Source organism: Talpa occidentalis, unplaced genomic scaffold, assembly GCF_014898055.3.
Source record: "Talpa occidentalis isolate TD23 unplaced genomic scaffold, MPIMG_talOcc4v2.1 talOcc4.8, whole genome shotgun sequence".
In the NCBI taxonomy this organism is placed as follows: domain Eukaryota; kingdom Metazoa; phylum Chordata; class Mammalia; order Eulipotyphla; family Talpidae; genus Talpa; species Talpa occidentalis.
Window position 1 is genome coordinate 2507028 of NW_023605194.1, and position 15002 is coordinate 2522029.

At 55.3% G+C, this 15002-nt stretch overlaps 2 protein-coding genes across 3 annotated transcripts in view; one reads left to right on the forward strand and one right to left on the reverse strand.

Moving 5' to 3' along the window:
* Window positions 1-15002, reverse strand: part of DOCK1 (dedicator of cytokinesis 1) — a 345405-nt gene that overhangs the window by 179541 nt on the left and 150862 nt on the right. The window lies entirely within an intron of this gene.
* The window catches only part of INSYN2A (inhibitory synaptic factor 2A), a 33760-nt gene that overhangs the window by 2092 nt on the left and 16666 nt on the right, over window positions 1-15002 (forward strand). The window lies entirely within an intron of this gene.

Below are 15002 nucleotides of genomic sequence, written 5' to 3' on the forward strand. Positions count from 1 at the left end.
GACGCACTGTGGGGGCGGCACACAGCCCACGCCTGCACACCCGCCCTGCTCGCGACGCTGTGGCTGGGTCACATGGCCGTGCTGTAAACCGCCAGGTCAAGGATGCTCCAAGGCAGCAGGGAGCTCAGCTGCAGCTGACCCCCCCCCCCCTGCCGCCCCACACCCACGTACAGTGCACTGCATGCAGGTGGCCGGTAATCGTAAGCAAGAAGGGCTGCTGGCCGGTCCCAAGCAGCCCACAGCAGATGAGCAGGAGACTGACGCTAGCGTGTTTTCAGCCTCGGGTCTGCATCGCATTTTCATCCCATTTCAGTCATTTAGACTCGAGTATGTGATTCTCCCATGAGGACCCAGAATGGGCTCTCGCCCAGCTGACCACACTCCCGTGGAGACAGAGGCCAACCGGCACCCCTACTGTCGACACTGCTGTAGTGAGGGCACCAGCTGAGGGAGGCACCCACATTACCAGCCGGAAAATAAAATGCACCCCAGGTCATAGCGCCCAACCCACGTGGCCGGGCTGGAACGTGCTGGAATAAAACCTGAGAGGCTGAGCCCCGGGTCAGGCATGGAGACGCCTCCTTACACTGGGAGACAGTGGGGACCTCAGTTTCTCGGTCTGTCAGTCCAGGGAAGGGGTCTCTGGCTTGTGCCCAGGTGGGGTGCTGGTCCGGCAACTCGGGCAAGGGCTGCGCCTCGTTTCTTCACCTGCAAGTTGGACAGCGTGACCCACCTTGCAGATGGGGTGTGAGGGTGACATGGGGTGACCTTCAGAGCACCCACCCAAGGCCAGGGCCATCTGGATGGGGTGATGCCTGATAGGGGTGAGTGATCGTCTTGCTGGCAGCAATGTGGGGCACCGGCGTCTAGGGGACACTTAGCAGCTCTGTGTTGGGGACCCTGCTATCAGTCACAGGCCGCCCTGCTCCCAGCACTGTCCTTAAAACCCCTGAGTTCACTGAGGTGGCACCGCACGTGGCTATTGAGATTCAAACTCCAATGAACTGCGAGTGAACATGCAGCTCCTGTGCCCGCTGGCAACACTTGGGGCAGCTGCCGCCCAGAGCAGGCGCGTGCCAGCCACATGCCCTTCACACTGGGGTCCGACGGGGCGGAGCGGCTCGTCCCTAGGGACCGGGCCTCCAGAGGGGGAAGAGGGCTTGCTGCTTGGACACCAGCCCAGACAGGCTCATAGCCCAGGGCCGGTCTCTGTCCTGGTGGGGGCACATCTGCCCCTGAGCACCTTGCTGCGCCCTGTCCCCAGGTAACAGTGAACCCAGTAGCTTGACCTGGGCCACGCTGATGGGGCCCCTCTTGCTCAAGGTCTGGGGTCATTAACTTGCCCCAAAGTCAAATTTCTACGCCCTTTCCTATGTCAAACACATGAGAGGTGGGCAGATCCCCCATCACTCTCCCAGCCCGGCCCCTCAGAGTCAGGCAGAGCTGCAGAGACTGCTTACAACACGCCTGGGACCGGCCTTCGCTGGCCCCCAGGGTGGCTGTAGCACTGCTGAGCCCGTCTCAGCCAGCTCACAACATCCTCAAAACCTAGCATTTTGCTCCTCCCAGCAAAGGCTTCCCCAAGGGCGAGGCCAGGACCCCGCTGGGAGGAGGAGCTCCTTGTCGGGTGTCCTCAGCTGGGCTGACTAACAGGAGCTGTGGTGGAACCAGGAACGCACAGGCCTTTTATCTGATGTACTTAATTTGCAACAGGAAGTAGGTGTTTTCATTAAATCTCCCGGTACAAAACAGCAAAACTCACTCTACAGCACGGGGGTTATTATATAGTCATTATGTAACATGACAGAGAATGTCATGCCTAAGTTAAAAATACCCGTGGCGTTTTCCGTGGGAAATATTCTAAAGTCGATGAAGCCTTCACAGTGGGAAGTGCACAGGCCTGGGCACAACCCTTTCTGCACCCCTGGGAAGCAGAGGGGCACCTGTCTGGCCTGGAAGTTCCTGCATGAAGCGTCCAGAGAGCACACTGAGGAGCGGCGACTGAGAGCAGGTGACAGGTTTCCCCGTGTCCACACGACACGGTGGCCCGAGCCGAAGGGGTGTGCGGCTCGAGTATTACACCAGGGAAGGCCGGGAAGGACGTGCCCTGAGCGGGGCTTGTGGGTCCTGAAGTCCACTACAGAGAACCCTGCACAGGACTCTGTTCCGCAGCGGAGTTTGTGCAAACTCCCCGGTGACCCACGGGAACTGCAGGATCGGGCTGGCCAGGCGAGCTCTCTGAGGTCATTTTGACTCGAGGCAAAACTTCTGTGTCATCAACCACGACCACATGCAGGAGCTCCCAGATGATATTTCATGATATAAATATATTTATATTCATTAATCCCGTCTGCTTACATAGATTTCCAAAAGGCCTCGGCAGAGGAGGTTCTCTGCGCAGGCGGGTTACTGAGTCCTGGTCAGTTTCTAGGACACGGGAAGCTCAGACCACCACAGGCCACCTCCGGAGCTCCCGGCAGGAAGACACACTGGACAGGGCGGGCCTGAGGAGCCCCAGCAGGATGCACCCATAAGCAGGGGCTATGTGAGGCCCATTCAGCGTCAGGCCACTTGGAAGGTCCAGGCAATTTGTTGAAGCCGCTGGCTTTAGGCAGCGCAGATGGGGTTTGCTCGATCTGCCTGCGTGGATGCCAAGAATTGCCTGCTTATTCCCAAGTCCTCAGTATTATTCTAGTCTCTTCCCAGGAAGTTCAGGGTCACAGAGGCCCCTTAAATAAGCCACTTCTGCAGCCGAGGCAGGCTGAGAAGGCAGATGCAGACCGAGTGAAAACCCCAAATCCGTAGAACAGCTGGAGTCCCCAGTGGACACGGGTGGCAGGGCAGGGGGCCTGCGTCCCCCAGGCTGCGGGACTCACGGGGCAGTCAGTGGCCTCGGAGATGCACGCCCGGCAGGGAGACAGCCAAGGTCCCCACACAGAGTGTCTTGAAGGGCTCAGCAGCCGGTGACAGCCTAATCATACCCTGCTGTTCGGAGAAGGCCTGAAAACAAACTCAGAGGCGTGCCCCATATACGGTCCAGGGAGGGCAGGGTCTGCAGAGCCCCGAGGGAAGTGTTCATCACTGCTCCCCCAGCACCTGCCGCATGACCTGCAGGCAGGACAACGGGGGCAGCAAAGCCGGCGTAGACAGTGGAAATCAGCAGCTCCGCGGCTCTGCAGCTATGCAGGCTCAGTGCAAACCCGACGCCATCCCCGACGGGGAATTCCTGGACAGCAAACCAAGCCCAGGTGACAGCTGCCTGCAGGGAGGGCCAGAGGGCGGTGAGTGGCAGTCTCTCCTCCAACCCTGCTGCCCCTCCCAGGGTCTTCATCGAGATCCTCTTCAGGATGTCCCGGAAAAAGGGTTTTCCTCCGTGGTGTAAGGCCGCTTCTCTTGGGTCCAGAGGCATGGAAAGAAAAGCGCAGCCAGAGTGAGCCCCGGGATCGGGAACCCCGAAGGCAGCACCCAAGGTGACTTGGGAGCAAAGGAGATGGAAGGAAAACAAGGCAGGAGGTGGCCGCCCAGGCTCACATCCTGCAATCAGGGGCGAGCTGGGCGCCGTGAGCCAGCCCAGAGTGGCCAGTGCCAGCCAGTGCCTTCTCAGGGGCACGGGGCACTGATTTTGAGGACGTCAGGGTGAGCTGCCTGCAGGGCGGATGTCAGCCACTTTGTCCTGCCAAGGGCCAGCGGTCCTGGAGGCTGTGCCGTGCTGCCCCCTCCGCGGTGACCCAGCGCCACCCCCGTGGGTAGACGCAGTCCTGGCAATCCCCGCATGAAGCCCTGCATGTCCCCTGAAAGTCCATTGATCAAACAGGTGGCGGCAGACCTGGCATGAGCCGCTGCTGGCCGACTCTGGCTTCGTGGTCTTGTAAATGCCGTGACCACGCTCACTGGGGCGGAACACGGTGCCAGGGGTGGGGCCGCCAGCCGGGACACCCATGTGGGGTGTGCTCCAAATGCATGCACCTGCCAGGCACAGCACCCCCGCCATGCGGGCACTTCCTGCGAATAAGGCTCCGCCGTCCTGCCCGGGGAGATGAGAGGCCACGGTGTGTGTGGCCTGGGGGCCACGCACCTGCTCCTCCGAGCCGAGCTGCTGGGGACACTGCCAACCCGGGCCTCGTCCACCCTCTGCTGACAAGCGGCTCGGAAACAGGCACTCCTCAGGAGGATGTCAGGAGATGAGAGATGTCTCTAGTTTTCTCTAATTATCCATGCTCAAACAGAATAAATACTGCATCACAATTACGGAGAAGGCATAAGGGGACAATTTCATTTGTTTAAGTCACAGAGCAGAAAGAACCACCAAGGAATATTGTGCGCCGCTGCCGCAGGCAGGCACAACCATGATGGGCTGTGAACATCCCAGAGCCAAGGGGCATTCCTGGCGGGCGAGGTGGTCCTGTCTCAGCTGGCCGGGGCACCCTCAGGAGGGAAGACCGGGCTGCTCTTGCCAAAGCCCACCCACTTGATGGAGGCGAAGCTCTCACCAGGTGAGCCGGAGTGGCCCCCTCACGGCTTCTGTCCCCCCAGGCCTCTGCCGTTCTGAGCTAGTCCCCGGGCATCTGGCAGGACACATGCACCCCAGAAGGTAGGCGTGGCGAGCAATGTCAGCGAACAGAAGGCGCCTCCCACGTGCTCTCTTTGAAAGGGGCGAAAGCATTAGCACCTCGTTTCCCAGCGCCCTTGACAAACCCACTTCGGCGTCTGCACACGTGTGACCCTCACTGGCCGCGCCGCAGCGGCCAACCGAGGCCAATGATCCCTTCTCCTTCCGGGGATGAGGTGATGAGGAGCAGAGAGGACTGACTGGGGGGCTCCGTGGTCTGCCCCTCTCCCTGCTTGGGTGGGACTGTGAACCTCTCTGAACCCCAGCTTCTTCCTCTGTGCGGGAGAACTGACCGGCTGGCGGGAGGCTTCTGCTGACCGAAGGGAAGGCGTGTGGGGCCCGTCCACGGTCTGCCCTGGGGACAGTGTCGTGCCCCTGAGGTGCCTGGTTTCCGAGGAACAGCCTCCCCTGCTGCCTTCCGAGGCCGCCTCTGCCTCCAGGCTCCAGCCTCTTACCAAGGGTCAGGGGTTACGGGGTGACGACTTCGAGCTTTGCCCTGGTGTTCAGAGGAAGTGCAGGGCACGCTCCGTGGGGCCTGGACACGGGCACTCGTGGGCAGCGGGGAGACGGGGTTGGTGCAGCACGTCCTCAGCTGGCCTCGCCGAGCTGTGTCTTCCAAGTGAGCCCAAGGAGAGCGAGTGTCTCTGTCCCCTCTGAGGACAGAGACTGTGCGGAGCTGCAGAAACCCGCCTTCAGCCACTCGGCAGAGTTTACAGAGAGAGAGAGAGAGCAACACGCCCTTCGGGGAGTCACTGCTGACACCTGCGAGTTTCTCCTCGGCCCTCATGGCCCCTGTCGCTTCCCCCAGGCCACGCGCCACCCCAGAGGGCCACCTCTGGCCTTCCAGGGGGCAACCCTTCAGTGCAGGCAGGAAATCCGTTTTTTCTGTTGCTATAACAGCTTCCTTCTATCTGTGACAAGATATGCAGGTTCCACAGTCCGAGTGACCATGTCTTACGATCTTGAAATAGAGGCACACAGCATGGTCCTGCCAGCATGTTCCTCGTTTCATACCTAGTCTTTTCCGTAGCTGATATTTATATAACTTTGTAACTGCTTTTTAAGTTCTTGAAAAATAATAAGCCTTTCCATCCTTAATCTGAAACACGAAGCAAGTATATTTGTAAGAACATATAACACATTGCAGATTCTTGCTTTGGGCTTCGTGTAGGTATCACACAGACTTGAAAATGTAATTTAAATAATCTGCCTGTGCAGAATGCCAAAGCAGATTTCAAATACCTCCCCAGTCTTTTGAGTTGGTAGGTGAATAAAAGTCTCACTGTCAAGCCACCAGGCAATTCAAACACCCCATTTGCAGGTAAAATGAGCAATTCAAGGCATGACAAGAACATTTATGGAATTTATGGATTTGTGTCCCAGAATTCGAATATTTTTTAAAAAGGAGAGATAAAATGCAAGTCATCTTCAAAGACTTTTTTTAGGATCCCATGCAGTTTCTGCTAAGCTGCACAAAAATTGTTTGAACCCTCTCACCCACTGGATCTGAGGGGTCTTTCCAGGAAAGGAGCTTCTCCAGGCAGGACACCCACAAAGCCCATCTACTTTGGGCACCTCCAGTCTGCACTGTTATACTTAATCCCCCCAATAAAACTGCAAGAGGGGAATGCTCTCGAGCAGGAGACCCAAGCTTGCATATGCAAAGCAACACCCCAAGGTCCAGAGGCTGATGGACAGAATTCCATCTGGACAGCCAGACCCGCCCCTCCTCAGAACAAGGGAGACCTGTCTTCTGCCCAGAATTTGAAAGCAAAAGCTTTTGTTGTTACAGCGCATCTGGGTTCTTCCTGTTACTTGGAGGGGCTGTGGCCAAGACCAAGCGATGTCCAGGCGAATTGCTGTCCTGCCACTGGGAAGAAGGAAGTAGCGGAGCACCCCCCCCAAGGGGTCCCATTTACAAGGAATGTTTGCCAGGGCCGGCACTCAGTAAGAGGGAATTCAGAAAAACCAAGGCCAGTGATCTTGAAGTCCAGGGACTCGGTAGCTCACAAAAACCCACCCTCAGCACCTTCCTGGGGAAGCCCCTCCAGCACCTTCCCCCCCGTGACGGTTGTGAACTCACGGAGGGACCACCATGGACGTGCCGCCTGGCGCAGGCCCCACCTGCCGGCCGAGGTCACGGGAACTATCAGTTGAAGGGGAGTTTCCGACACGACGTAAAAATAAGTATGTGTGGGTTTACAAGGACACTCAGGGAAACCGAGCCCCTAGGTAAGGAAACGGGCGTGTTTCAGAGTAACGTGAGCGACACTTTTCCTAATGCCATCTCCTTGGTTAAATCTGGAAACGCCTCCGCCATTGCTGGATAACGAGAATTTTATAAATGACGACACCACGTTCTCACAATTATAACCTTGAGCCACAAGAACACGGAAAGGTTGGTCTAAAATCCAAGTGCAGACCTTCTGCCACCAAGCTCAAAAGCTTCCCGAAGAATACCTGCTGATTTAAAACAGTGACCCAGCTACTCTTAAAAAATTACATCAAAAGAAACAATAAATCAAAGAGAAAGGTCTCTGTGGATATTTTCCACTGACCCACCAGCCGAGGCGCCAAGTCGGGCTTTCCAATCAAACCGTCTGAGTGAGACGCAGGGTGACAGGCCCAGAGCCGGAGAAAATGGCCTGGACGGGAGTCTCGTGTCCACACGCTCCAGGCTCACGCCCACCCCCATTCTAGTGTGGTAGCCAGAGCCCCCAGATTTCCCTGTCATTAATTTTCAACAAATTATATCCTAAGCTTTATCTCTCCTCCAGGAAAACACGTTCATCAACTCGGCCTCTGCTCAGCCCTAAAAAGTTGCTTTCCTTATTAACTGTCCCTCCCAGGGGCCTCTGGGGCGGGGGCCTGCCTGACATTCTCAGTTTGCAACTTCGCATCTCTTGATTCCAAGAATTTAAAGAAACTCTAAGCTTTGCCCTGTTGGTCACCTAACCAGGCAGTCTCCACCACAATAATTAAAATCTTCTGCAATTTTCTCATTATCATTTAAGATTACAAAAATATGCTCAGAGAAGCCTCAGAAAGAAGCCGGGCCCTCGGGCGGGTGTCCGCTCTGGCCACGCCGGCGCGCGGGCTGGCAGGAATAGCGCGCGTGGGGCAGGGAGAAGGCATCGCCTTTCTGTCATCAGCGCGGCTGCGTGGCGGGGGCAGCCGCGGGGAGGCGGGGCAGGGCCTGCTGCGGCCAGACGGGCCGAGCCTGCTGCAGGGGAGGACGAGGGCTGAGCTGTTTGGTTGCAAATATTGGTTCTGAGTGTAGCCACTGGTACTCTTCCGTGCTTAGGAATTCTCTCTGGCGTTATTCAGGAAAATGTTTCTAATCATGCTCATAAACTATTCTGAAGATGAAAAAAAGAAAGGCAGGAGGCTGGGGTCCCCGCTGAGCCCCAGGCCACTGGAGCGGGTGTCCGCCCTGGCTGGGGCGCTCATGTGGAGCCACCGGGACTGTCACCTTCACCCCCCGCAGTGAAAACAAGTGTTAAAAGCTCCCCTGGCGCCAGGGCTCTGGGGAGCTCAAGGCCAGTGCAAGGTCACTTGCCGACACCCACTCATCATGAGTGGGGTGTTTCGTGAAGGATCGCTTCCGGGATAAAGACGTGACATTGCTGGAGGCGGGGGGTGCCGGAGATGGGGTTTGCTGGAAGAGGGGGTGCTGGAGGTTGTGGTGCTGGAGGTGGGGGAGCTGGAAGAGGGGAGACTATGCCATTTGTTTAAGTGGCGGGGTGCGGGGAAGCGGGAGGCGATGGGCCTCTCCCTCTGGTGTGGAGTAACTTTAAAGGGGGTGATGGTCACACACTCAGATGCCCTCGCCTGACCCGCAGCGGCCGTCGCCCACTGCCCCACCGTCTGTGCGGGCGCGCAGGGCAGCGCCTCGGTGGCCACGGCGGGCTCCCCTGCTCATTCTTCACTCATTTGTTCATTCACTCTCATCGCGCAACAATATTTCTGGAGCAGCCGTAAAATTTCAGGCCCTGCTGTGCAAGTTCAGCAGGGCACAGTCCAATCTCTGCCCTGTGGTGCTGACTTCCAGTGGGAGAGACACAGACTGAAAGCAAAACAGTCACGCAGACGGATGTCCTGTTCTGTGGGACGAGGGTCGTGTGGACGCCGAAAGCACAAGGCGCAGGCCCCGCGGGCGGGAGATCCGACAGGTGTGACGCGGCCCCAGCGGGGCCCCGGGGAGTGCCCCAGCCGGACTGTGACTGGGGGGAGGCGTGTCCCCACCACCAAGGTGACTCCGCAGGAGAAAGCCACCGGCGGGGGGCTTGGACTGGCCAGGGGGCCCCTGAGCTGGGCCAGAGCCGAGGACGAGGGGCTGCAGGGTGATGTACGTGTCCCAGGACCGGCTGAGACGCTGCTTCCCTGGGGAACACGTGCCGTAGACTGTACGTCACCCCACGAGGCCCCCCAGCAAAGGGCGCAGGCTGAGATGTGGGATCCACTATGACCTCACGGCCAGGATGATGGCGAGGGCCTTATTTGGGTGGATTTACAACCGGGTGCTAAAGGGACAGAGTTGGAGCCCCAGGCAGCAGTAACCCGGGGAGCGGCGACACCTGTGTCCAGGGCTTTGCCTTACCGCGAGGTGCCAGAGGGCGGCGTCTCGTGCCTGGCTCTGGGAACTTGCGGCAGGTACAATTTTGGGATTTTGCCCCCTGGTGGAAATGACCCTATAAGATGGAGTCAAGCGGAAAGAAAAGACCCACTAGGCCTGGGAGTGGGCTGCAGACCTCAGCGAGCTTCCCAGCAAGCCGCATCAGCCCCGGGCAGGCTCCCAGGCTGACACCCACTTTTTCCCAACTGCATTTGAGACTCTAACACTCAAGCTAGTGGAGGAACATTCCTTCTGAGTGCTAGCCTGGCTCCCAGAAACTAGAGGGCCCCAGTGGAGTCGACCGGGCCAAGTCTCGGCCATAAGGACTGTCTGGAACACACACTCTCTCAGGAGGCGCGCGTGAGTGTGCAGAAAGGAAGCGCTCTCCCCAGTCTCAACCAGCACTGATCCTTTTCCCCAGAAAGAAGGTCTGTGTGGACGGGGCAAGGCAGTCCTTGCAGGGGTTACTCTTACTATCCAAGCTGACATCTAAAGGTGAAAGCAGGAGAAGTCAGAAAGCAGGGCCATGTGAGATGAATGCGGGTTCCCATGCTCTAAGTGCAAAGACGCAGTGATTAGACTAGAGCCACCCTATGCATCACCTGGACGCGGACCCCACCTGCGTGAGCCAGGTATCTATTACACAGCCACAACCACGGTCTGAGTCTTTCAGAGTTTTATTTAAGTGTCAGCTAAGAGCTGCTAAATCTCACCGGAGCCGGGTTCAAGGCGACACTCAGATCTACTAAACAAAGGCACCTGCCCTGTTCCTTTCCTTTCTTCTTTGGCGCGTCCATCATTCCCCGCATCTGCAAGCCCGCGCTGCCCCTCTCCTGTGGCCGCCACAGCAGCTGCTGCTCAGGCAGACAAAGCAAACCAGGGCGCACCATGGAGGCGCAGGAGGCCAGACGCTTGGTCCAGGGGCAAGAGAGCTGGCTGGGCTCTGTGGGCTGAGTGGGCTGCCAGGGCAGAGAGGGCTGCCACGCCTGCAGACCACCAAAGCGTCAGAGCAGCGAGCCCCCTCCATGCCCCAAGGCTGGCTTTTAAAACAACTTGCTTTGCCTGTCTGGGGGTCCGAGGCCACGAAGGAACAAAACGCTCAGCTCAACGTGGCACATTGGCCACCAGCTAAACGGCGGCTCCTCTGAGCCGTGGGGTCAGGGAGACCATGCCGTGACGGCCGGCACCGCCTTTGAATGGGCACTGCGTGATGGAGAGATTTGTTAGACAATCAACTTCCTATTCTTTTAATAAACAGGACTGTCCCCAAATCCTGGTATTTAACTGCTCGCGTGCATGAAACAGATGTAATCGCGTGCCCAGTGACACCCAGGGAAGGCAGATCCACCTCGATTACTGCCCGACCGCGTGAAGTAACGCCCGGGGCGGCGTCTGGCAGGCGCGGGAGAGCAGGCACTCAGGAACCAGCCCAAACTCCATGGCGGCCGAGCCCGCGGTGCATCACCAAGGCGGCGACCTGGATTAATTTTCAGAATTTAATTTCTGCAACAATAGTTGTCGTATCATGCATAAGCCTCTAATTAACGTTAATTTGAGAGTATTAAGTGGAAAAGCCCTTTAAGAGGCTGACTTAAATGATGACTCAGCTACCAAGAAGGGGCAGCTGAAGCCAAACCCTGAGCTAGAGTGCAGACAGGGAAAAAAATAGGCTTTGGCACCCGGTGAGAAAGCTGAAAGAACAAGAGATCCAAATTAAGAGAATAAATTAAACAAATGCTTAAAATCATCGCTCAGAGCAGCGACGGTGCGTTCTCTCCCCTGCAGCGACAGCTCTGGCCAAGAGGCCAGGCTTGTCCACAGCTCAGCCTCTGTTTCCCCAGTGACGACTGCACGTCCTGCACGCGACCAGGGTTCTGAGATCAGAGTGAAAGGGTCGCCCCCGATGTCAGCATCCCCCAAATGCCCTACTTTCACATGTGGGTGACGGACTGGAACTCTCCAACCCTTGAAGGGATCTGCAAACCAGCCGGGGGTCCCTGGGACCCCGCACAGGGGCCAGAGCCGAGAGCGTCAGAGGGCCCAGGGCTGCTTCTGCTGGAACAGGTTGCAGAGGGGAGGCTGCTGTGCTGAGAATGAAAACCAGACGCGCCAGCCAGGCCCACCCAGGATGCAAGAGGAGGGTTCTCCCTTGGGAATTTGAGGTCTTATGGAGAAAACAGCATCCAGGGGCTGTCGCTGCAGACACAGCACATCAAGGTCGAGCCAATAATCCAGGACAATAATTACCGTTAAATACCTTACACCTCGTGGCCGCCTGCCAGCCGCGCTCGGGCGGCGGAACTTGGACGGGCACAGTAGGAGACGCGGATTTTCCCTCTCCTGACCTTTGAAGCAACGAGTTTTTTGTTTGGACTCAGAGCTCTAGTGCTGTCTCGGGCCATCTTCAAGGTCTCGGAGACACGCAGCAGCGTGGCCATGTGGTCAGGAAGAAAGCTTCACCTGACCTTCCTCTGACATTTCTCGGCGCCCTCTCCTACCACCTCTCCTGGCTATCTCGGATCTCCTGCGACGCAGTCGTGAAAAGGCAGGCGCTATCACTCCTGCTCCAGGGACAGCCAGGGAGCAGCTCAGGCCGCCGTGGCAGCCAGTCCTGCTCATCGCTACGGCTTTGCTAGAGGAACTGCTCCACCACCTCTGTCCAAAGCCCTCCCTTCTCTAACTCTCTTCCCAATTAGCTCTCTGCTGTTGACCTGGAGCAGGGATAGCTGAGGACTTCCACACCCCAATTTGCCACGAATGGTTTTTTACAATATAATAATACATAAATCTAATTTTCTATTCGCGATTTTTTTAATGGGAACTGAAGCACTGGAGCAGATCCCTGCAGAAGGGTCTGGTGAACAGCAGCCAGAGTTAAACTTGAGAATCCCAGGTCACTAAGGAAAGGAGGCCCCATTGTTTTCTTTGAATGGAGGTCCCCTGACGAAGCTCCTACGCGGTCCCCCGGAAGCAACGCCACCGGCTGTCCTGACAGAGCCAGGTCTTAGAACGAAGCAGAAGTAGAAATGACTGAAACTGGACTCCACCAAAACTGCCTCGTGAAATCAGCTTGTCCAGATCCTTCTGCTCTAATAAGTCCAAACAACAGCTCCTCCTGCTCCTTGGGCTTCACAAAGCCCGTGCTCCTTCTATCCCTACTATCTCCGCAGCTCATGTCTGGTCTTCTTTGCCCTTTAATAAAGCGCATCCCACCAGGGAGCAGCTGAAGGTCATCCAGGGAGGAGTGGTCCTCCGGGCTGGCCCCAGCGCAGTGATCTGGAGGGACAGGTGGCAGGAGGGCAGAAGAGACGGCACCTGCGTGCTCACTGCTGTCCTTGGTGAGGGTTGTTTCAGGGTGTTTGTGCTCCCCCCCAATTATGACTATTGTTAAGAACAGAAATACAAATGACAACTAACTGTGCTGGGACAATCAGTAATGAGTGCTACAAAGATTAAGGCATTGAAAATCCAGGCCGTAGTTCAGTGAGCATCCTTGTCCTCGGCAAGGTTCAGAGAGCTGCTCTGGGGGAAAGTGAGGGGCAGAACTTCTCATAATTTATACTTTCATTTGTCTTTTACACTCACTTGGAATTTTTCATTAGGTTTTTCTGTTGTTGGACTTCAATATGAGAACAAAAGACTGTCATTGGGTCAAATTAAAATTAACCAAGCACCTAGAGTGTAGCAGACTCTGTGACCAGTGTGGGATTTTATTTTTTTTTTAAGATTTATGTAGTTATGCATACAGGCCAGAGATGCGGGGGTGAGAGGATTCACCAGAGACAGAGTGGGGAACAGAACAAGCAGATTATCCGTAAAGTACACTGCGGAGGGGAGCTTCATAGTGCAGTGCTTAACCCCTTGCACCACCAGGGAGGCCCCAGTGTGGGATTTTAAACCTATGTAGGTAAAGGTCCTCAAAACCAACGGGAAGAAAGCTTTTCAGAGGTAGCAGTGAGCCTACAGACCAGAAAATTTACCCTTGTGACCAAGATGTTGTTCCTCTAAAGTCTTTATATCCATAATCTCAGCTCTCTCTTCTCCAATCCTCTAATCACAAAAAAAATATTCCAAGACTTAGTCTCACTGGAGAAGTGTCAGTGTCAACAGTTTAAAGTTTCTGCGCTGTTCCTCACTAGAGGAACCGCACTGTTCCTTTCTAGAGCAGCCTAGAAAGATAAGCGTTCTGTGTGTGGTTTTTATGACTAGTTTCCAAGGGAGAGAGAAAAAGTAGGGAAATTCCATAACAGCACTGCGTGTTCCCTGTCCTATAGAAAGAACTTATCTGTTTCATCTATATTTGGAGGACATATCCATTCAGATGCTGCAACACAATTATTAATATGATCATAAAATTATCAGAGGAGCCAAACCCTGCAGCTTGGAAGCTCCAAGGACAATTAGATGGATTATCAAAGCAATAAGCCCAACGAGTGCCATCATCCAAGCCTCTACTGGGAACACCCTGGGGCTTAATAGTATTCAGCAGGAACGCCTGGACTGACACTAGCCAGCCCGTGACAGAGCGATGCGATACCGGGGTAACACTGCAACGTTTATCCACAGCTTAATTTCTCAGTGACCTCCAGTTCTACATACTGTCTGTGGAGACTCCCCACATTTGAATCCTTTAAAAAGAAAGGTCTAGGGCCTCCCTGATGGCGCAGGCAGTTGAGCGCCACACTGTGAAGCTTTCTGCAGCCTCTGCAGTGTGGGTTCGATATCAGCCGGCCGGCAAGGGTCCCATATGGCGCGGCAGACCTCTCCTGTCTCGCCCGCTGCTCCCCACAGCAGTGTATTTCGTCAGTCTGCCTGTTCTGTTCCCTGCTCTGTCTCTGGTGCATCCTCTCACCCTCCCGCGCATCTGGCCTGTACCCTGGCTCTTGTATAAAAATAAATAAATCTTTAAAAAAAAAAAAACCACCTTTAAAAAAATAAAGAAAGAAAAGAAAAAGAAAGGTCTAACTCAAACTCTAGAAACAGACAGAAAGGCCTCCCCAGGGGGGAGACAATCACCTATGTTTCTTTTAAATTAGCTAAAAAAAAGGGAGATTATAGATCCCTCTCCATACATAGTAGACATAATGACCCAACTGCTTCCTGTCAACAGACATTAGCCATACTGTTAGGTAGGATGGGTGAGTTAGGTTGGGCTGTAAATAAAAGCAGCACAGGCAGAAAAAGAAGCTAAGTGAAAATGATTTTACAGGCGATGGTAAGAGTAAGGGTTAAGAGAAGTGTTTTCCATGTCATTCTTCCATCTATTTATAAGAAAGACTAACGTGGCTTCCCAGGACGCGTAAGATCATGCTCAAAGCCCTCCCTGTTTTACGTGCTCTGATCTCATCTCCCTCTACTCCCATTTTTTCCCATCTGTTCCAGCCACCCTGGCCTTTTGTTCCATCTTGCAAACATGCCAAACCCATTCCTATTCCAGGATGCTCCGCTCTGGGCCTTCTGCTGGCAGCCCCCAGCTCTGGTTCCTCAGAGGACTAACTGCTTCTTTACCATCATTTCGCATGCCAGGTCCTTGGTGTGTTAGCTCAGACCGTCTCTTCACGACATTCCCTTCATGTACAGCACTATCAAAAATGGCCCATCCAGGCATGCTAAGTGCTGCCAGCCTGCCTCTCCTGCTCTTCTGGAGACTCCCTGAGGACAAGGGCTCCGTCTTAGACCAAGTGTCTCCTCGGTAGCCACAATAATGCCCGATACTTCCTAGACACTTAATAGATATTTGCTTCCTGAAAATAACAGGCAGAAAATGTGTGCTTTTTA